This window comes from Heterodontus francisci, unplaced genomic scaffold, assembly GCF_036365525.1.
Source record: "Heterodontus francisci isolate sHetFra1 unplaced genomic scaffold, sHetFra1.hap1 HAP1_SCAFFOLD_54, whole genome shotgun sequence".
NCBI classification, from domain to species: Eukaryota; Metazoa; Chordata; class Chondrichthyes; order Heterodontiformes; family Heterodontidae; genus Heterodontus; species Heterodontus francisci.
In genome coordinates this window covers 9,329,672-9,357,131 of record NW_027140250.1, presented here as the reverse complement: position 1 = coordinate 9,357,131, position 27,460 = coordinate 9,329,672, and positions in this window count along the sequence as shown.

The following is a 27,460-nucleotide window of genomic DNA, read 5'->3' as shown; positions in this document are numbered from 1 at the left end:
ACTCTGACACTCTGTAACACAAACAAATACACTGAAAGCCAGTAACACAGACATACACTGACACCAAGTAACAAAGACATACATTGATACCCAGTAACACAGGCACGCACTGTGGGGAGGGGGGCACATTGGCGCAGTGGTTAGCACCGCAGCCTCTTAGCTCCAGGGACCCGGGTTCGATTCTGGGTACTGCCTGTGCGGAGTTTGCAAGTTCTCCCTGTGTCTGCGTGAGATTCCTCCGGGTGCTCCGATTTCCTCCCACATGCCAAAGACTTGCTGGTTGACAGGTTAATTGGCCATCATAAATTGCCCCTAGTATAGGTACGTAGTAGGGAAATCTATAGGGACAGGTGGGTATGTGATAGGAATACGGGATTAGTGTAGGATTAGTATAAATGGGATGTTGATGGTCGGCACAGTCTCGGTGGGCCGAAGGGCCTGTTTAAGGGCTGTATCTCTAAACTAAACTATATACTGACAGCTCGTGTCACAGACACTCACTGACACCCAGTAACACAAACAAACACACACTGACACCCAGTAACACAGAGAACCACGGATACACAGGAACAAAGACATAAACTGACACCAAGTAACACAAACACACACTGACACCCAGTAACAATGACATACACTGACAACAGGTCACAAAGCCATACACTGATACCAAGTCACAAAGACAGACACTGATACCCAGCAACACAGACACACACTGACACCAAGTAACAAAGACATACACTGACACCAAGTAACAAAGGCATACACTGACACCAAGTAACAAAGACATACACTTACACCAAGTATTTTGACATACACTTACACCAAGTAACAAAGACACACATTGACAACAAGTAACAAAGACACAGACTGACACCCAGTAACAAAGACATTCTTTTGGGCCTCCTTATCTCGAGAGACAATGGATACGCGCCTGGAGGTGGTCAGTGGTTTGTGAAGCAGCGCCTGGAGTGGCTATAAAGGCCAATTCTGGAGTGACAGGCTCTTCCACAGGTGCTGCAGAGAAATTTGTTTGTTGGGGCTGTTGCACAGTTGGCTCTCCCCTTGCGCCTCTGTCTTTTTTCCTGCCAACTACTAAGTCTCTTCGACTCGCCACAATTTAGCCCTGTCTTTATGGCTGCCCGCCAGCTCTGGCGAATGCTGGCAACTGACTCCCACGACTTGTGATCAATGTCACACGATTTCATGTCGCGTTTGCAGACGTCTTTATAACGGAGACATGGACGGCCGGTGGGTCTGATACCAGTGGCGAGCTCGCTGTACAATGTGTCTTTGGGGATCCTGCCATCTTCCATGCGGCTCACATGGCCAAGCCATCTCAAGCGCCGCTGACTCAGTAGTGTGTATAAGCTGGGGATGTTGGCCGCTTCAAGGACTTCTGTGTTGGAGATATAGTCCTGCCACCTGATGCCAAGTATTCTCCGAAGGCAGCGAAGATGGAATGAATTGAGACGTCGCTCTTGGCTGGCATACGTTGTCCAGGCCTCGCTGCCGTAGAGCAAGGTACTGAGGACACAGGCCTGATACACTCGGACTTTTGTGTTCCGTGTCAGTGCGCCATTTTCCCACACTCTCTTGGCCAGTCTGAACATAGCAGTGGAAGCCTTACCCATGCGCTTGTTGATTTCTGCATCTAGAGACAGGTTACTGGTGATAGTTGAGCCTAGGTAGGTGAACTCTTGAACCACTTCCAGAGCGTGGTCGCCAATATTGATGGATGGAGCATTTCTGACATCCTGCCCCATGATGTTCGTTTTCTTGAGGCTGATGGTTAGGCCAAATTCATTGCAGGCAGACGCAAACCTGTCGATGAGACTCTGCAGGCATTCTTCAGTGTGAGATGTTAAAGCAGCATCGTCAGCAAAGAGGAGTTCTCTGATGAGGACTTTCCGTACTTTGGACTTCGCTCTTAGACGGGCAAGGTTGAACAACCTGCCCCCTGATCTTGTGTGGAGGAAAATTCCTTCTTCAGAGGATTTGAACGCATGTGAAAGCAGCAGGGAGAAGAAAATCCCAAAAAGTGTGGGTGCGAGAACACAGCCCTGTTTCACACCACTCAGGATAGGAAAGGGCTCTGATGAGGAGCCACCATGTTGAATTGTGCCTTTCATATTGTCATGGAATGAGGTGATGATACTTAGTAGCTTTGGTGGACATCCGATCTTTTCTAGTAGTCTGAAGAGACCACGTCTGCTGACGAGGTCAAAGGCTTTGGTGAGATCAATGAAAGCAATGTAGAGGGGCATCTGTTGTTCACGGCATTTCTCCTGTATCTGACGAAGGGAGAACAGCATGTCAATAGTCGATCTCTCTGCACGAAAGCCACACTGTGCCTCAGGGTAGACGCGCTCGGCCAGCTTCTGGAGCCTGTTCAGAGCGACTCGAGCAAAGACTTTCCCCACTATGCTGAGCAGGGAGATTCCACGGTAGTTGTTGCAGTCACCGCGGTCACCTTTGTTTTTATAGAGGGTGATGATGTTGGCATCGCGCATGTCCTGGGGTACTGCTCCCTCGTCCCAGCACAGGCATAGCAGTTCATGTAGTGCTGAGAGTATAGCAGGCTTGGCACTCTTGATTATTTCAGGGGTAATGCTGTCCTTCCCAGGGGCTTTTCCGCTGGCTAGGGAATCAATGGCATCACTGAGTTCCGATTTGGTTGGCTGTATGTCCAGCTCATCCATGACTGGTAGAGGCTGGGCTGTATTGAGGGCAGTCTCAGTGACAGCATTCTCCCTGGAGTACAGTTCTAGGTAGTGCTCAACCCAGCGGTCCATCTGTTTGCGTTGGTCAGTGATTATGTCCCCCGATTTAGATTTGAGGGGGGTGATCTTCTTGATGGTTGGCCCAAGAGCTCTCTTCATGCCATCATACATTCCTCTGATGTTTCCGGTGTCTGAGGCCAGCTGAATATGGCTGCATAGGTGTTGCCAGTAGTCGTTTGCGCAACGCCTAGCTGTTCTTTGTGCAGTACTTCTGGCTGCTTTAAGTGCTGCGGATGTTAAATCGCTGGGGGCTTTCTTGTAGTTCAAAAGTGCAATGCGCTTAGCGGCTATGACAGGTTCCAGCTCTTCATTATGAGATTGAAACCAGTCTGCATTTCTCTTCGCACTTTTGCCGTAGGTGGTCAAAGCTGACTCATAGATGGCGTCTCTGATGTGGGCCCACTTGGTCTCAGCATCCCCTGTGGGAGTGTTTTGAAGGTCTGTTACAAGTGAATTTAGAAATTTTTGTAACAGCTGTGGGTGAGAAATTCTGCTCGTGTTGATGCGCGGGTGGCCCTTCTGCTTGGAATGATGCAACTTCTTTGGTCTGAGTCTAACCTTGCTGCACACCAGGGAGTGGTCGGTGTCGCAGTCCGCACTGTGGAAGCTGCGTGTGATTTGAACACTGTTTAAGGCGGCTCGCCTTGTGACAATGAGGTCTAGCTGGTGCCAACGACGTGATCTTGGGTGCCTCCATGAAACCTGGTGACAGGGTTTAGTGTGAAAGAACGAGTTGGTGATGCAGAGGTTATGATAGGTACACAACTCAAGCAGTCTCTGCCCGTTCTCATTCATCCTTCCAACGCCATAGCGCCCAAGGCAGGAGGGCCATGAGTCATGGTCGGCCCCAACCCTGGCATTAAAGTCCCCCAGCAGGAATAGGTGTTCGGTGTTGGGGATGCTGCTAATGATGTTATGGAGTTGTTCATAGAACTGGTCTTTAGCTTCAGGTGCGGAACAGAGTGTTGGAGCATAGATGCTGAGTAGGTGTACTGGACCAGAGGTGGTGAGCAGTCGGATGGACAGTATGCGTTCCGAGCCATTTGAGGGAGGCTCTATCATGCTGAGCAAGGAGTTTCTGATGGCGAAGCCCACTCCATGCTGTCTTGATTCTTCAGGATCCCTGCCCTGCCAGAAGAAGGTGTAGTCTTGCTCTGCTAGAGAGCCACTCGCGGGGAGGCGAGTCTCCTGAAGTGCTGCAATGTCCACATTGAGTCTACTGAGCTCGTTGTTAATGATGGCGGTCTTCCGAGAATCGTTGATTTGTGTAAGGTCTTCCGACAGGCCAGGACACATAGTTCTGACGTTCCAGCTTGCAAAGCGAAGGGCTGGTACCTTCTTTCCTTTTTTCATGTTGTTTGGTGCGGTGTATCAGTCCACCTTTCGGGCAATGACCCTGAGCTCCAAGCACCCATTGAAGCAGGCAGACTGTGGCGGGACAGAACCTTATTGACCGGGGGCTGCCCGGTTTGAGGCGGGCGGTAGCTGTCCAGTGAGGTGCAATGACCTCTCCCACCGACAAAGGCAACCCGTGGCGCCCAGTTTCTACGCCAATTTATCTGGACTTATAACCCGTAACTGCTGCCTTCCGTGTTGTTTCAGTCGCTGTGAGGCAACTATGGAGTGACCTCTCCATGGCGCATGCCTGGGCAAATTTATGGAGGTTGAGAGTTGCCCAGTCGTCAAAACCCCCCTCTCGGCCTTTCTGGTGGGGTCCAAAGGAGTGCAGGACACGACGTTTGGCACCAGTATGGCTGCAGGAACTGCCGGAAACATGCCAAAGGTGACACATGACCGCCTACGGGGTTCCGCTCCGGATTTTCTGTTAGGGTTTACTCCCTTAGCCTTGGTCTCTCCCGAGACGCCCACAAGGCAGTGGGGTTGTTGGGGCCCCTACACAGGTGTAGGATGGTGCCGGTGGGAGGAGGGGATGCAAGGGGGAGGGGTAGAGGGAGGGGGTGGGGTGCAGGGGAAGGGGGTGCGGGGTGAAGATGGTGCGGGGGGGGCGGGCTGGGACGGGGTTGTGAGGGGGTGAGCTGAGAGGGTGGAGCAGGGAAGGGGACGGGGGTGGGGGGGGGGTGGAAGAGGGGGGTAAAGGGGGGGGGAGGGGGGGTGGAATCTGGTGCAGGTAATAAGCCATTTCCTCAGTGCCCACCATCGACGTCCGGAAAGCTCATCTACGTCCTTCGGGAGGTGAAGCATCATTTGGCAGACTTAGAGGTGGTTACATTTGCTAAGGGTTTTTTTTTTTGCAGTGGTTTAAATAAAGGCATGCAGCATTGCCGACAGTGCGCTGCAGATGCTCTCCGAGCCATCTCCCGCGGGCGCTTTGAAGTTGCGGCCGGGGGGGCCGCTCGTGGATGTTTTGGGTGTTCGGGGCACCTTTTCACAGGACTTCTCTCGGGTCCCGCAGCTCCTTCTTCACCTCAATGGACTTACCGCATGCCGTGGCTGCAGACACTCTGGACTGTGAAGACAGCAGGATCGGAGATTAAAGTATCGGCAGCTGTTCTCGTCAGTTTCATCCGGATCCAACAAAGACATACACTGACACCAAGTCACAAAGACATACACAGATACAGAGTAACTCTGACACACACTTACACCAAGTAACAAAGACAGACACTGACACCCAGTAACAAAGACAGACACTTACACCAAGTAACAAAGACATACAATGACACCAAGTAAAAAAGACAGACACTGACACCAAGGAACAAAGACATACACTTACACCAAGTAACAAAGACGTACACTGACACCAAGTAAGACAGACATACACTTCCACAAATTAACAAAGACACACACTTCCACCAAGTAACACGGACATACACTGACACCAAGTAACAAAGACATACGCAGATACCCAGTAACACAGACACACACTTACACCAAGTAACAAAGACAGACACTGACACCCAGTAATACAGACACACACTTGCACCACGTCCCAAAGACACACACTGACACCCAGTAACAAAGACAGACACTGATACCCAGTAACACAGACACGCACTTACACCAAGTAACAAAGACAGACACTGACATCCAGTAACACAGACACACACTTACACCAAGTTACAATGACACACACTGACACCCAGTAACAAAGACATACACTGACACCCAGTAACAAAGACACACACTGACACCAAGTAACAAAGACATACACTGATACCCAGTAACACAGACATACACTTACACCAAGTCACAAAGACACACACTGACACCCAGTAACAAAGACATACACTGACACCCAGTAACAAAGACACACGCTGATACCAAGTAACAAATACATACACTGATACCCAGTAACACAGACACACAATTACACCAAGTAACAAAGACATACACTGAAACCAAGTAACAAAGACACACACTTATACCAAGTAACACAGACACACACTGACACCCAGTAACGCAGACACACACGTACACCAAGTAACAAAGACATACACTGACACCAAGTAACAAAGACATACATTGATACCCAGTAACACAGGCACGCACTTACACCAAGTAACACAGACATACACTGACACCAATTAACAAACACATACACTGACACCAAGTAACAAAGACATACACTGACACCAAGTAACAAAGACATACACTGATACCCAGTAACACAGACACACGCTTACACCAAGTAACAAAGACAGACTCTGATACCCAGTAACACAGACACTCACTGACACCAAGTAACAAAGACATACATTGACACCCAGTAACACAGACACACACGGACACCAAGTAACAAAGACACACACATACACCAAGTAACACAGACACACACTGACCCCCTGTAACACAAATAAACACACTGAAAGCAAGTAACACAGACATGCACTGACACCAAGTAACAAAGACATACACTGATACCCAGTAACACAGGCACACACTGTGGGGAGTGGGGCACATTGGCGCAGTGGTTAGCACCGCAGCCTCACAGCTCCAGGGACCCGGGTTCGATTCTGTGGACTGCCTGTGCGGAGTTTGCAAGTTCTCCCTGTGTCTGCGTGAGTTTCCTCCGGGTGCTCCGCTTTCCTCCCACATGCCAAAGAATTGCAGGTTGATAGGTTAATTGGCCATCATAAATTGCCCCTAGTACAGGTAGGTGGTAGGGAAATATATAGGGACAGGTGGGGATGTGATAGGAATACGGGATTAGTGTAGGATTAGCTGAAATGGGAGGTTGATGGTCGGCACAGTCTCGGTGGGCCGAAGGGCCTGTTTAAGGGCAGTATCTCCAAACTAAACTAAATACTGACACCTAGTGTCACAGACACACACTGACACCCAGTAACACAAACACACACTGACACCACGGAACACAGAGAACCACTGATACACAGGAACAAAGACATACACTGACACCAAGTAACACAAACACACACTGACACCCAGTAACAATGACATACACTGACAACAGGTCACAGAGACATACACTAATACCAAGTCACAAAGACATACACTGATTCCCAGCAACACAGACACACACTGACACCAAGTAACAAAGACATACACTGACACCAAGTAACAAAGGCATACACTGACACCAAGTAACAAAGACAGACACTTACACCAAGTATTTTGACATACACTGACACCAAGGAACAAAGACATACACTGATACCCAGTAACACAGACACACACTTACACCCAGTAACAATGACATACACTGACAACAAGTCACAAAGACACACTCTGATACCTAGTCACAAAGACATACAGTGACACCAAGTCACAAAGACATACATTGATACAGACTAACTCTGACACACACTTACACCAAGTAACAAAGACAGACACTGACACCCAGTAATACAGACACACACTTACACCAAGTCACAAAGACAGACACTGACACCCAGTAACAAAGACATACACTTACAACAAGTAACAAATACATACACTGACACCAATTAACAAAGGCACACACTTCCACCAAGTAACACGGACATACACTGACACCAAGTAACAAACACATACACTGACACCAAGTAACAAAGACATACACTTACACCAAGTAACAAAGACACACACTTACACCAAGTAACCCAGACATACACTGAAAACAAGTAGCAAAGACAGGCAATTACACCAAGTAACAAAGACATACACTTAAATCAAGTATTTTGACATACACTGACACCAAGTAACAAAGACATACACTGATACCCAGTAACACAGACACACACTTACACCAAGTAACAAAGACATACACTGACACCAAGTCACAAAGACACACACTGACACCCAGAAACAAAGACATACACTGAAACCAAGTCACAAAGACATGCACTGATACCCAGTAACACAGACACACACTTGCACAAAGTAACACAGACATAGACTGACACCAAGTAACAAAGACATACACTTTCGCCAAGTAACACAGACATTCACTGACACCAAGTAACAAAGACATACACTGATACCCAGTAACACAGACACACGCTTACACCAAGTAACAAAGACAGACTCTGATACCCAGTAACACAGACACTCACTGACACCATGTAACAAAGACATACACTGACACCCAGTAACAAAGTCATGCATTGACACCCAGTAACACAGACACACACGGACACCAAGTAACAAAGACACACACATACACCAAGTAACAGAGACACACACTGACCCCCTGTAACACAAACAAACACTTACACCAAGTAACATAGACATACACTGACACCAAGTAACAAAGACAGACACTGATCCCCAGTCACACAGACACACACTTACACCAAGTAACAAAGAAATACATTGACACCCAGTAACAAAGACATGCACTGACACCCAGTAACACAGACACACACGGACACCAAGTAACAAAGACACACACATACACCAAGTAACACAGACACACACTGACACCCTATAACACAAACAAACACACTGAAAGCAAGTAACACAGACATACACTGACACCAAGTAACAAAGACATACACTGATACCCAGTAACACAGGCACACACTGTGGGGAGTGGGGCACATTGGCGCAGTGGTTAGCACCGCAGCCTCACAGCTCCAGGGACCCGGGTTCGATTCTGTGTACTGCCTGTGTGGAGTTTGCAAGGTCTCCCTGTGTCTGCGTGAGTTTCCTCCGGGTGCCAAAGACTTGCAGGTTGATAGGTTAATTGGCCATCATAAATTGCCCCTAGTATAGGTAGGTGGTAGGGAAATATATAGGGACAGGTGGGGATGCGATAGGAATACGGGATTAGTGTAGGATTAGCTGAAATGGGAGGTTGATGGTCGGCACAGTCTAGGTGGGCCGAAGGGCCTGTTTAAGGGCAGTATCTCTAAATTAAACTAAATACTGACACCTAGTGTCACAGATACACACTGACACCCATTAACACAAACAAACACACACTGACACCCCGTAACACAGAGAACCACTGATACACAGGAACAAAGACATACGCTGACACCAAGTAACACAAACATACACTGACTCCCAGTAACAATGACATACACTGACAACAGGTCACAAAGACATACACTAATACCAAGTCACAAATACATACACTGATACCCAGTAACACAGACACACACTGACACCAAGTAACAAAGACATACGCTGATACCAAGTAACAAAGGCATACACTGACACCAAGTAACAAAGACAGACACTTACACCAAGTATTTTGACATACACTGGCACCAAGGAACGAAGACATTCACTGATACCCAGTAACACAGACACACACTTACACCAAGTAACAAAGACATACACTGACATCAAGTCACAAAGACACACAATGACACCCAATAACAAAGACATACGCTGACACCAAGTCACAAAGACATACTTTGATACAGAGTAACACAGACACACACTTACACCAAGTAACAAAGACATACACTGACACCCAGTAACAAAGACATACACTGACACCCAGTAACACAGACACACACGGACTCCAAGTAACAAAGACACACACTTACACCAAGTAACACAGACACACACTGACACCCAGTAACACAGACACACACTTGCACCAAGTAACACAGACATACACTGACACCAAGTGACAAAGACATACTCTGATACCCAGTAAGACAGTCACACACTTACACCAAGTACCACAGACATACACTGACACCAAGAATCAAAGACATACATTGACAACAAGTAACAAAGACATACACTTACACCAAGTAACAAAGACACACACTTACACCAAGTAACCCAGACATACACTGAAACCAACTAACAAAGACAGACAATTGTTCCAAGTAACAAAGACATACACTTACACCAAGTATTTTGACATACACTGACACCAAGTAAAAAAGACATACACTGATGCCCAGTAGCACAGACACACACTTACACCAAGTAACAAAGACATACACTGACACCAAGTCACAAAGAAACAGACTGACACCCAGTAACAAAGACATACACTGAAACCAAGTCACAAAGACATACACTGATACCCAGTAACACAGACACACACTTACACCAAGTAACACAGACACCAAGTAACAAAGACATACACTGATACCCAGTAACACAGACACACACTTACACCAAGTAAGACAGACAAACACATACAGCAAGTAACACAAACACACACTTACACCAAGTAACAAAGACATACACTGACAGCAAGTAACAAAGACACACACTTACACCAAGTAACACAGACATAGACTGACACCAAGTAAGAAAGACATACACTTACACCAAGCAACACAGACATGCACTGACACCAAGTAACAAAGACATACACTGATACCCAGTAACACAGACACACGCTTACACCAAGTAACAAAGACAGACACTGATACCCAGTAACACAGACACACACTTACACCAAGTAACAAAGACATACACTGACACCCAGTAACAAAGTCATACACTGACACCCAGTAACACAGATACACACGGACACCAAGTAACAAAGACACACACTTACACCAAGTAACACAGACACACACTGACACCCAGTAACACAGACACACACTTACACCAAGTAACAAAGACATACACTGACACCAAGTAACACAGACATACACTGACACCAAGTAACAAAGACATACACTGACACCAAGTAATAAAGTCATACACTTACATCAAGTACCAAAGAGACACACTTACACCAAGTAACCCGGACAGACAATTACACCAAGTAACAAAGACAGACAATTACACCAAGTAACAAAGACATACACTTACACCAAGTATTTTGACATACACTGACACCAAGTAACAAAGACATAAACTTTCACCAAGTCACAAAGACACACACTTACACCAAGCAACACAGACATACACTGACACCAATTAACAAAGACATACACTGACACCCAGTCACACAGACATACACATACACCAAGTAACGACGACATACACTGACACCAAGTAACAAAGACATACACTGATACCCAGTAACACAGACACACACTTACACCAAGTAACAAAGACACACACTTACACCAAGTAACACAGACATACACTGACACCAAGTAACAAAGACATACACTGACACCAAGTAACAAAGACATAAACTGACACCCAGTAACAAAGACATACGCTGACACAAATTCACAAAGACATTGAGTGACACCCAGTAACAAAGATATGCACTGACACCAAGTCACAATGAAATACACTGACACCAACTAACAAAGACATACACTGATACCCAGTAACACAGACACACACTGACACCAAGTAACAAAGACATACACTTACACCAAGTAACACAGACATACACTGACACCAAGTAACAAAGAAATACAATTACACCAAGTAAAAAAGACACACACTTACACCAAGTAACACAGACATACACTGACACCAAGTAACAAAGACATACACTGTTACTCAGAAACACAGACAGACACTTACACCTAGTAACAAAGACATACACTGATACCAAGTAACACAGACACACACTTACACCAAGTAACACAAACTCTCACTTAACACAAGTAACAAAGACATATACTGACACCAAGTAACAAAGACATACAATTACACCAAGTAACAGACACAAACTTACACCAATTAACACAGACATAAACTGACAGCAAGTAACAAAGACATACAGTGACACCCAGTAACAAAGACATACACTGACAACAAGTCACAATGACATACACTGACACCAAGTTAGAAAGACATACACTGATACCCAGTAACACAGACGGACACTTACACCAAGTAACAAAGACATACACTGACACCAAGTAACAAAGACATACACTTACGCCACGTAACACAGACATACACTGACACCAAGTGACAAAGACATACAATTACACCAAGTAACAAAGGCACACACTTACACCAAGTAACACAGACATACACTGACACCAAGAAACAAAGACATACACTGATACCCAGTAACACAGACACACACTTACACCAAGTAACAAAGACATACACTGACACCCAGTAACAAAGACATACACTGACACCAAGTCACAAAGACATACACTGATACCCAGTAACACAGACACACACTTACACCAAGTGACAAAGACATCCACTGAAATCAAGAAACAAAGACATACACTTACACCAAGTAGCAAAGACATACACTGACAACAAGTAACAAAGACATAGAATTACACCAAGTAACACAGACATACACTGACACCAAGTAATAAAGACATACAATTACACCAAGTAACAAAGACACACACTTACACCAAGTAACACAGACATACACTGACACCAAGTAACAAAGACATACACTGTTACCCAGTAACACAGACAGACACTTACACCAAGTAACAAAGACATACACTGATACCAAGTAACACAGACACACACTTACACCAAGTAACACAAACACTCACTTACAACAAGTAACAAAGACATGCACTGACACCAAGTAACAAAGACATACAATTACACCAAGTAACAAAGACACACACTTGCACCGAGTAACACAGACATACACTGACACCAAGTAACAAAGAAATACAGTGACACCCATTAACAAAGACATACACTGACACCAAGTCACAAAGACATACAGTGACACCAAGTAACAAAGACAAACACTGATACCCAGTAACAAAGGCACACACTTACACGAAGGAGCAAAGACATACAGTGATACCAAAAAACACAGACACACACTTACACCAAGTAACACAAACACTCACTTCCACCAAGTAACAAAGGCATACACTGACACCAAGTAACAAAGACATACACTGACACCCAGTAACACAGACACACACTTACACCAAGTAACAAAGACATACACTGACACCAAGTAACAAAGACATACACTTACACCAAGTAACATAACCATACACTGACACCAAGTAACAAAGGCATACAATTACACCATGTAACAAGGACACACACTTACACCAAGTAACACAGACATACACTGACACCAAGTAACAAAGACATACACTGACACCCAGTAACACAGACACACACATACACCATGTAACAACGACATATACTGACACCAAGTAACAAAGACATACAGTGACACCCAGTAACAAAGACATACACTGACACCAAGTCACAAAGACATACACTGACACCAAGTAACAAAGACATACACTGATACCCAGTAACACAGACACACACTTACACCAAGTAACAAAGACATACACTGACACCAAGTAACAAAGACATACACTTACACCAAGTAACACAGACATACACTGACACCAAGTAACAAAGACATACAATTACACCAAGTTACAAAGACACACACTTACACCAAGTAACACAGACATACACTGTCACCATGTAGCAAAGACATTCACTGATACCCAGTAACACAGACACAAACTGACACCAAGTCACAAAGACATACGCTGATACCCAGTAACACAGACACACAATTACACCAAGTAAAAAATACAAACACTGACAGCAAGTAACAAAGACATCCACTGAAACCAAGAAACAAACACATACACTTACACCAAGTAACACAGACACACACTGACACCCAGTAACACAAAGAAAAACACACTGAACCCCAGTAACATACAGAAACACTGACACACAGGAACAAAGACATACACAGACAGACACTGACACCAAGTAACAAAGACTAGCAGAGACACACACTGACACCAAGTCACAAAGACATACACTGACACCCAGTAACAAAGACATACACTGACACCAAGTCACAAAGACATACACTGATACCCAGTAACAAATACATAAACTTACACAAAGTAACAAAGACACACACTTACACCAAGCAACACAGACATACACTGACAGCAAGCAACGAAGACATACACTGACACCCAGTAACACAGACACACACTTACACCAAGTAACAAAGACACACACTTACACCAAGTAACACAGACATACACTGACACCAAGTAACAAAGACATCCACTGACACCAAGTAACAAAGACATAAACTGACACCCAGTAACAAAGACATACACTGATACCAAGTAACACAGACACACACTTACACCAAGTAACACAAACACTCACTTACACCAAGTAACAAAGGCATACACTGACACCAAGTAACAAAGACATACACTGACACCCAGTAACACAGACACACACTTACACCAAGTAACAAAGACATACACTGACACCAAGTAACAAAGACATACACTTACACCAAGTAACATAACAATACACTGACACCAAGTAACAAAGACATACAATTACACCATGTAACAAGGACACACACTTACACCAAGTAACAAAGACATACACTGACACCAAGTAACAAAGACATACACTGACACCCAGTAACAAAGACATACAGTGACACCCAGTAACAAAGACATACACTGACACCAAGTCACAAAGACATACACTGACACCAAGTAACAAAGACATACACTGATACCCAGTAACACAGACACACACTTACACCCAGTAACAAAGACATACACTGACACCAAGTAACAAAGACATACACTGACACCAAGTAACACAGACATACACTGACACCAAGTAACAAAGACATACAATTACACCATGTAACAAAGACACACACTTACAACAAGTAACACAGAAATACACTGACACCAAGTAACAAAGACATACACTGTTACCCAGTAACACAGACACCCACTTACACCAAGTAGCAAAGACATACACTGATACCAAGTAACACAGACACAGACTTACACCAAGTAACACAAACACTCACTTACACCAAGTAACAAAGACATACACTGACACCAAGTATCAAAGACATACAATTACAGCAAGCAACAAAGACACACACTTACACCAAATAACACAGACCTACACTGACTCCAAGTAAAAATGACATACAGTGACACCCATTAACAAAGACTTACACTGACACCAAGTCACAAAGACATACACTGACACCAAGTAACAAAGACATACACTGATACCCAGTCACACAGACACACACTTACACCAAGTAACAAAGACATACACTGATACCAAGTAACACAGACACACACTTACACCAAGTGACACAGACACACACTTACACCAAGTAACAAAGACATACACTGACATCAAGTAACAAAGACATACACTTACACCAAGCAACACAGACATACACTGACACCAACTAACAAAGACATACAATTACACCAAGTAACAAAGACACACACTTACACCAAGTAACACAGACATACACTGACACCCAGTAACAAAGACATACAGTGACACCCATTAACAAAGACTTACACTGACACCAAGTCACAAAGACATCCACTGACACCAAGTAACAAAGACATACACTGATACCCAGTCACACAGACACACACTTTCACCAAGTAACAAAGACATACACTGATACCAAGTAACACAGACACACACTTACACCAAGTGACACAGACACACACTTACACCAAGTGACACAGACACACACTTCCACCAAGTAACATAGACATACACTGACACCAAGTAACAAAGACATACACTTACACCAAGTAACAAAGACACACACTTACACCAAGTAACACAGACATACACTGTCACCATGTAGCAAAGACATTCACTGATACCCAGTAACACAGACACACACTTAGACCAAGTAAGAAAGACATACACTGACACCAAGTAACAAAGACAGACACTGACACCAAGTCACAAAGACATACACTGACACCAAGTAACAAAGACATACAGTGACACCCAGTAACAAAGACATTCACAGACACCCAGTAACACAGATACACACGGACACCAAGTAACAAAGACACACACTTACCCCAAGTAACACAGACACACACTGACACCGAGTAACAAAGACACACACTTACACCAAGTAACACAGACATACACTGACACCAAGTAACAAAGACGGACAATTACACCAAGTAACAAAGACATACACATACACCAAGTATTTTGTCATCCACTGACACCAAGTTACAAAGACATACACTGATACCCAGTAACACAGGCACACAATGGGGGGGGGGGGGGGGGTGGGGGGGCACATTGGCGCAGTGGTTGGCACTGCAGCCTCACAGCTCCAGGGACCCGGATTCGATTCTGTGTACTGCCTGTGCGAAGGTTGTAAGTTCTCCCTGTGTCTGCGTGGGTTTCCTCCGGGTGCTCCGGTTTCCTCCCACATGCCAAAGACTTGCAGGTTGATCGGTTAATTGGCCATCATAAATTGCCCCTCGTATAGGTAGGTGGTATGGAAATATATAGGGATAGGTGGGGATGTGATAGGAATACGGGATTAGTGTAGGATTAGTATAAATGGGTGGTTGATGGTCGGCACAGACACGGTGGGCCGAAGGGCCTGTTTAAGTGCTGTATCTCTAAACTAAACTAAATACTGTCACCTAGTGTCACTGACACCCAGTAACACAAACAAACACACACGAACACCCAGTCACACAGAGAAACACTGATACACTGACACCAAGTAACACAGACACACACTGACACCCAGTAACAAAGACATACACTGACACCAAGTCACAAAGACATACACTGACACCAAGTCACAAAGACATACACTGATACCCAGTAACACAGACACACACTGACACCAAGTAACAAAGACATACACTGACACCAAGTAACAAAGACAGACAATTACACCAAGTAACAAAGACATACACTTACACCAAGTATTTTGACATACACTGACACCAAGTAACAAAGACATACACTGATACCCAGTAACACAGACACACACTTACACCAAGTAACAAAGACATACACTGACACCAAGTCACAAAGACACACACTGACACCCAGTAACACAGACACACACTTACACCAAGTAACAAAGACATACACTGACACCAAGTCACAAAGACACACACTGACACCCAGTAACACAGACACACACTTACACTAAGTAACAAAGACATACACTGTCACCAAGTAACAAAGACACAAACTTACACCAAGTAACACAGACACACACTGACACCCAGTAACACAAACAAACACACTGTCACCAAGTAACACAGACATACACTGACACCAAGTAATAAAGACTTGCACTGATACCCAGTAACACAGGCACACACTGTGGGGGGGGGCACATTGGCGCAGTGGTTAGCACCGCAGCCTCACAGCTCCATGGAAAAGGGAACGATTCTGGGTACTGCCTGTGCGGAGTTTGCAAGTTCTCCTTGTGTCTGCGTGGGTTTCCTCCGGTTGCTCCGTTTTCCTCCCCCATGCCAAAGACTTGCAGGTTGATAGGTTAATTGGCCATCATAAATTGTCCCTAGTATAGGTAGGTGGTAGGGAAATATATAGGGATAGGTGGGGATGTGATAGGAATACGGGATTAGTGAAGGATTGGTATAAATGGGTTGTTGATGGTCGGCACACACTCGGTGGGCCGAAGGGCCTGTTTCAGTGCTGCTTCTCGAACTAAACTAAATACTGACACCTAGTGTCACAGACACACACTGACACCCAGTAACACAAACAAAAACACACTGACACCCAGTAACACAGAGAAACACTGATACACAGTAACAAAGACATACACTGACACCAAGTACACAGACACACACTGAAACCCAGTAAAAAAGACATACACTGACACCAAGTCACAAAGACATACACTGACACCAAGTCACAAAGACATACACTGACACCAAGTCAAAAAGACATACACTGATGCCCAGTAACACAGACACACACTGACACCAAGTAACAAAGACATACACTTACACCAACAAAGACACACACTTACGCCAAGTAACACAGACATACACTGACACCAAGTAACAAAGACAGACAATTAAACCAAGTAACAAAGACATACACTTACTCCAAGTAACAAAGACATACACTGATACCCAGTAACACAGACACACACTTACACTAAGTAACAAAGACATACACTGACACCAAGTAACAAAGACACACACTGCTACCCAGTAACGCAGACACACACGGACACCAAGTAACAAAGACTCACGCTTACACCAAGTAACACAGACACACACTGACACCAAGTAACACAAACAAACACACACTGACACCCAGTAACACAGAGAAACACTGATACACAGTAATAAAGACATACACTGACAAAAAGTAACACAGACACCCACTGACACCCATTAAAATTAACATACACTGACACCAAGTCACAAAGACATACACTGACACCAAGTCAAAAAGACATACACTGATGCCCAGTAACAAAGACACAAACTTACACCAAGTAACACAGACACACACTGACACCCAGTAACACAAGCAAACACACTGACACCAAGTAACAAAGACAGACACTGCTGCCCAGTAACACAGACACACACGGACACCAAGTAACAAAGACACACACTTACACCAAGTAGCACAGACACACACTGACACCCAGTAACACAAACAAACACACACTGACACCCAGTAACACAGAGAAACACTGATACACAGTAACAAAGACATACAATGACACCAAGTAACACAGACACACACTGACACCCATTAAAATAGACATACACTGACACCAAGTAACAAAGACATACACTTACACCAAGTAACAAAGTCACGCACTTACACCAAGTAACACAGACATGCACTTACACCAAGTATTTTGACATAAACTGACACCAAGTAACAAAGACATACACTGATACCCAGTAACATAGACACACACTTACACCAAGTAACAAAGACATACACTGATACCCAGTAACACAGACACACACTTACACCAAGTAAAACAGACAAGCACTTACACCAAGTATTTTGACATAAACTGACACCAAGTAACACAGACATACACTGACACCAAGTAACAAAGACATGCACTGATACCCAGTAACACAGACACACACTTACACCAAGTCACAAAGACATACACTGATACCCAGTAACACAGACACACACTTAAACCAAGTAACACAGACACACACTTACACCAAGTAACAAAGACATACACTGACACCAAGTAACAAAGACATACACTTACACCAAGTAACACAGACATACACTGACACCAAGTAACAAAGACATACAATTACACCAAGGAACAAAGACACACACTTACACGAAGTAACACAGACATACACTGTCACCATGTAGCAAAGACATTCACTGATACCCAGTAACACAGACACACACTTACACCAAGTAACAAAGATATACACTGATACCCAGTAACACAGACACACACTTACACCAACTAACAAAGACATACACTGAAACCAAGTAACAAAGGCATACACTGTTACCCAGTAACACAGACACACACTTACACCAAGTAACAAAGACATACACTGATACCAAGTAACAAAGACACACACTTACACCAAATAACACAGACATACACTGACACCAAGTAACAAAGACATACAATGATACCCAGTAACACAGATACACACTGGGCGGCACATTGGCACAGTGGTTAGCAGCCTGACAGCTCCAGGGACCCGGGCTCGATTCTGGGTACAGCCTGTGCGGAGTTTGCAAGTTCTCCCTGTGTCTGCGTGGGTTTCCTCCGGGTGCTCCGGGTTCCTCCCACATGCCAAAGACTTGCAGGTTGATAGGTTAACTGGCCATTATAAATAGCCCCTAATATAGGTAGGTGGTCGGGAAATATATAGGGACAGGTGGGGATGTGATAGGAATACGGGATTAGTGTAGGATTAGTATAAATGGGTGGTTGATGGTCGGCACAGACTCGGTTGTCCGAAGGGCCTGTTTAAGTGCTGTATCTCTAAACTAAACTAAATACTGACACCTCCTGTCACTGACACCCAGTAACACAAACAAACACACACTGACACCCAGTCACACAGAGAAACACTGATACACTGACGCCAAGTAACTCAGACACACACTGACACCCAGTAACAAAGACATACACTGATACCAATTCACAAAGACATACACTGATACCCAGTAACACTAACAAACACACACTGACACGCAGTAACACAGAGAAACACTGATACACAGTAACAATGACATACACTGACACCAAGTAACACAGACACACACTGACACCCAGTAAAAAAGACATACACTGACACCAAGTCACAAAGACATACACTGATACCAAGTCACAAAGACATACACTGATACCCAGTAACACAGACACACACTGACTCCAAGTGACAAAGACATACACTGACACCAAGTAACAAAGACAGACAATTACACCAAGTAACAAAGACATACACTTACACCAAGTATTTTGACATACACTGACACCAAGTAACAAAGACATACACTGATACCCAGTAATAAAGACACACACTTACACCGAGTAACAAAGACATACACTGACACCAAGTCACAAAGACACACACTGACACCCAGTAACAAAGACATACACTGACACCAAGTCACAAAGACATAAACAGACACCAAGTGACACAGACACACACTGACATCCAGTAAAAAAGACATACACTGACACCAAGTCACAAAGACATACACTGACACCAAGTCAAAAAGACATGCACTGATGCCCAGTAACACAGACACACACTGACACCAAGTAACAAAGACATACACTGACACCAAGTAACAAAGACATACACTTACACCAAGTAACAGACACATACACTGATACCCAGTAACACAGACACACACTTACACTAAGTAACAAAGACATAAACTGACACCAACTCACAAAGACACACACTGACACCCAGTAACAAAGACATACACTGACACCAAGTAACAAAGACAGACACTGCTACCCAGTAACACAGACACACACGGACACCAAGTAACAAAGACAGACACTGCTACCCAGTAACACAGACACACACGGACACTAAGTAACAAAGACACATACTTACACCAAGTAACACAGACACACACTGAAACCAAGTAACACAAACAAACACTCACTGACACCCAGTAACACAGAGAAACACTGATACACAGTAACACAGACATACACTGACACCAGGTAACAAAGACAGACAATTACACCAAGTAACAAAGACATACACTTACACCAAGTATTTTGACATACACTGACACCAAGTCACAAAGACACACATTGACACCCAGTAACAAAGACATACACTGACACCAAGTAACAAAGACAGACACTGATACCCAGTAACACAGGCACACACTGGGGGGGGGGGGGGGGGGGGCACAATGGCGCAGTGGTTAGCACCGCAGCCTCACAGCTCCATGGAACATGGAACGATTCTGGGTACTGCCTGTGCGGAGTTTGCAAGTTCTCCCTGTGTCTGCGTGGGTTTTCTCCGGTTGCTCCGGTTTCCTCCCACATGCCAAAGACTTGCAGGTTGATAGGTTAATTGGCCATCATAAATTGCACCTAGTATAGGTAGGTGGTTGGGAAATATATAGGGATAGGTGGGGATGTGATAGGAATACGGGATTAGTGTAGGATTAGTATAAATGGGTTGTTGATGGTCGGCACAGACTCGGTGGGCCGAAGGGCCTGTTTAAGTGCTGCTTCTCGAACTAAACTAAATACTGACACCCAGTGTCACAGACACACAATGACACCCAGTAACACAAACAAACACACACTGACACCCAGTAACACAGAGAAACACTGATACACAGTAACAAAGACATACACTGACACCAAGTAACACAGACACACACTGACACCCAGTAAAAAAGACATACACTGACACCAAGTCACAAAGACATACACTGACACCAAGTCAAGAAGACATACACTGATGCCCAGTAACACAGACACACAATGACACCAAGTAACAAAGCCATACACTGACACCAAGTAACAAAGACATACACTTACACCAACAAAGACGCACACTTACACAAAGCAACACAGACATACACTGACACCAAGTAACAAAGACAGACACTGATACCCAGTAACACAGGCACACACTGGGGGGGGGGGGGGTGGGGTGGGGGGGCACATTGGCGCAGTGGTTAGCACCGCAGCCTCACAGCTCCATGGAACATGGAACGATTCTGGGTACTGCCTGTGCGGAGTTTGCAAGTTCTCCCTGTGTCTGCGTGGGTTTTCTCCGGCTGCTCCGGTTTCCTCCCAGATGCCAAAGACTTGCAGGTTGATAGGTTAATTGGCCATCATAAATTGCCCCTAGTATAGGTAGGTGGTTGGGAAATATATAGGGATAGGTGGGGATGTGATTGGAATACGGGATTAGTGTAGGATTAGTATAAATGGGTTGTTGATGGTCGGCACAGACTCGGTGAGCCGAAGGGCCTGTTTAAGTGCTGCTTCTCGTACTAAACTAAATACTGACACCCAGTGTCACAGACACACACTGACACCCAGTAACACAAACAAGCACACACTGACACCCAGTAACACAGAGAAACACTGATACACAGTAACAAAGACATACACTGACACCAAGTAACACAGACACACACTGACACCCAGTAAAAACGACATACACTGACACCAAGTCACAAAGACATACACTGACACCAAGTCAAAAAGACATACACTGATGCCCAGTAACACAGACACACAATGACACCAAGTAACAAAGACATACACTGACACCAAGTAACAAAGACATACACTTACACCAACAAAGACGCACACTTACACCAAGCAACACAGACATACACTGACACCAAGTAACAAAGACAGACAATTACACCAAGTAACAAAGACATACACTTACACCAAGTAACAAAGACATACACTGATACCCAGTAACACAGACACACACTTACACTGAGTAACAAAGACATACACTGACACCAAGTCACAAAGACACACACTGACACCCAGTAACAAAGACATACACTGACACCAAGTTACAAAGACAGACACTGCTACCCAGTAACACAGACACACACGGACACCAAGTAACAAAGACAGACACTGCTGCCCAGTAACACAGACACACACGGACACCAAGTTACAAAGACACACACTTACACCAAGTAACACTGACACACACTGACTCGAAGTAACACAAACAAACACACACTGACACCCAGTAACACAGAGAAACACTGATACACAGTAACAAAGACATACACTGACACCAAGTAACACAGACACACACTGACACCCATTAAAATAGACATACACTGACACCAAGTAACACAGACACCCACTGACACCCATTAAAATCGACATACACTGACACCAAGTCACAAAGACATACACTGACACCAAGTCAAAAAGGCATACACTGATGCCCAGTAACAAAGACACAAACTTACACCAAGTAACACAGACACACACTGACACCCAGTAACACAAACAAACACACTGACACCAAGTAACAAAGACAGACACTGCTGCCCAGTAACACAGACACACACGGACACCATGTAACAAAGACAGACACTGCTACCCAATAACACAGACACACACGGACACCAAGTAACAAAGACACACACTTACACCAAGTAGCACAGACACACACTGACACCCAGTAACACAAACAAACACACACTGACACCCAGTAGCACAGAGAAACACTGATACACAGTAACAAAGACATACACTGACACCAAGTAACACAGACACACACTGACACCCATTAAAATAGACATACACTGACACCAAGTAACAAAGACATACACTTACACCAAGTAACAAAGACACACACTTACACCAAGTAACACAGACATGCACTTACACCAAGTATTTTGACATAAACTGACACCAAGTAACAAAGACATACACTGACACCAAGTAACAAAGACATGCACTGATACCCAGTAACACAGACACACACTTACACCAAGTCACAAAGACATACACTGATACCCAGTAACACAGACACACACTTACACCAAGTAACACAGACACACACTTACACCAAGTAACAAAGACATACAATGACACCAAGCAACACTGACACACACTTACACCAAGTAACAAAGACATACACTGACACCAAGTAACAAAGACATACACTTACACCAAGTAACACAGACATACACTGACACCAAGTAACAAAGACATACAATTACACCAAGGAACAAAGACACACACTTACACCAAGTAACACAGACATACACTGTCACCATGTAGCAAAGACATTCACTGATACCCAGTAACACAGACACACACTTACACCAAGTAACAAAGATATACACTGATACCCAGTAACATAGACACACACTTACACCAAGTAACAAAGACATACACTGAAACCAAGTAACAAAGGCATACACTGACACCAAGTCACAAAGACAGACACTGACACACAGTAACAAAGACAAACACTGACACCAAGTAACGAAGACAGACACTGACACCCAGTAACAAAGATATACAATGACACCAAGTAACAATGACATACAATTACACCAAGTAACAAAGACACACACTTGCACCAAGTAACACAAACATACACTGACAGCAAGTAACAAAGACATACACTGTTACCCAGTAACACAGACACACACTTACACCAAGTAACAAAGACATACACTGATACCAAGAAACAAAGACACACGCATACACCAAGTAACACAGACATACACTGACACCAAGTAACAAAGACATACATTGATACCCAGTAACACAGATACACACTGGGCGGCACATTGGCACAGTGGTTAGCAGCCTCACAGCTCCAGGGACCCGGGCTCGATTCTGGGTACAGCCTGTGCGGAGTTTGCAAGTTCTCCCTGTGTCTGCGTGGGATTCCTCCGGGTGCTCCGGGTTCCTCCCACATGCCAAAGACTTGCAGGTTGATAGGTTAATTGGCCATTATAAATTGCCCCTAGTATAGGTAGGTGGTAGGGAAATATATAGGGACAGGTGGGGATGTGATAGGAATACGGGATTAGTGGAGGATTAGTATAAATTGGTGGTTGATGGTCGGCACAGACTCGGTGGGCCGAAGGGCCTGTTTAAGTGCTGTATCTCTAAACTAAACTAAATACTGACACCTAGTGTCACTGACACCCAGTAACACAAACAAACACACACTGACACCCAGTCACACAGAGAAACACTGATACAATGACACCAAGTAACACAGACACACACTGACACCCAGTAACAAAGACATACGCTGATACCAAGTCACAAAGACATACACTGATACCCAGTAACACAAACAAACACACACTGACACCCAGTAACACAGAGAAACACTGATGCACAGTAACAATGACATACACTGACACCAAGTAACACAGACACACACTGACACCCAGTAAAAAAAGACATACACAGACACCAAGTCACAAAGACATACACTGATACCCAGTAACACAGACACAAACTTACTCCAAGTAACAAAGACATACACTGACACCAAGTAACAAAGACAGACAATTACACCAAGTAACAAAGACATACACTTACACCAAGTATTTTGACATACACTGACACCAAGTAACAAAGACATACACTGATACCCAGTAACACAGACACACACTTACACCAAGTAACAAAGACATACACTGACACCAAGTCACAAAGACACACACTGACACCCAGTAACAAAGACATGCACTGACACCAAGTCACAAAGACATACACAGACACCCAGTAACACAGACACACACTCACACCAAGTAACAAAGACATTCACTGACACCAAGTAACAAAGACACAAACTTACACCAAGTAACACAGACACACACTGACACCCAGTAACACAAACAAACACACTGACACCAAGTAACACAGACATACACTGACACCAAGTAATAAAGACATACACTGATACCCAGTAACACAGGCACACACTGGAGGATGGGTGGGGGGCACATTGGCGCAGTGGTTAGCACCGCAGCCTCTCAGCTCTATGGAACAGGGAACGATTCTGGGTACTGCCTGTGCGGAGTTTGCAAGTTCTCCCTGTGTCTCCGTGGGTTTCCTCCGGTTGCTCCGGTTTCCTCCCACATGCCAAAGACTTGCAGGTTGATAGGTTAATTGGCCATCATAAATTGCCCCGAGTATAGGTAGGTGGTAGGGAAATATATAGGGATAGGTGGGGATGTGATAGGAATACGGGATTAGTGTAGGATTAGTATAAATGTGTTGTTGATGGTCGGCACAGACACGGTGGGCCGAAGGGCCTGTTTAAGTGCTGCTTCTCGAACTAAACTAAATACTGACACCTAGTGTCACAGACACACACTGACACCCAGTAACACAAACAAACACACACTGACACCCAGGAACACAGGGAAACTCTGATACACAGTAACAAAGACATACACTAACACCAAGTAACACAGACACACACTGACACCCAGTAAAAAAGACATACACTGTCACCAAGTAACAAAGACATACACTTGCACCAACAAAGACACACACTTACACCAAGTAACACAGACATACACTGACACCAAGTAACAAAGACAGACAATTACACCAAGTAACAAAGACATCCACTTACACCAAGTAACAAAGACATACACTGATACCCAGTAACACAGACACACACTTACACTAAGTAACAAAGACATACACTGACACCAAGTCACAAAGACACACACTGACACCCAGTAACAAAGACATACACTGACACCAAGTAACAAAGACAGACACTGCTACCCAGTAACACAGAGACACACGGACACCAAGTAACAAAGACAGACACTGCTACCCAGTAACACAGACACACACGGACACCAAGTAACAAAGACAACCACTTACACCAAGTAAAACAGACACTCACTGACACCCATTAAAATAGACATACACTGACACCAAGTAACAAAGACATACACTGACACCAAGTCAAAAAGACATACACTGATGCCCAGTAACAAAGACACAAACTTACACCAAGTAACACAGACACACACTGACACCAAGTCACAAAGACATACACTGACACCAAGTCAAAAAGACATACACTGATGCCCAGTAACAAAGACACAAACTTACACCAAGTAACACAGACACACACTGACACCCAGTAACACAAACAAACACACTGACACCAAGTAACAAAGACAGACACTGCTGCCCAGTAACACAGGAACACACGGACACCAAGTAACAAAGACACACACTTACACCAAGTAGCACAGACACACACTGACACCCAGTAACACAAACAAACACACATTGACACCCAGTAACACAGAGAAACACTGATACACAGTAACAAAGACAAACACGGACACCAAGTAACACAGACACACACTGACACCCATTAAAATAGACATAAACTGACACCAAGTAACAAAGACACACACTTACACCAAGTAGCACAGACACACACTGACACCCAGTAACACAAACAAACACACATTGACACCCAGTAACACAGAGAAACACTGATACACAGTAACAAAGACATACACTGACACCAAGTAACAAAGACAGACAATTA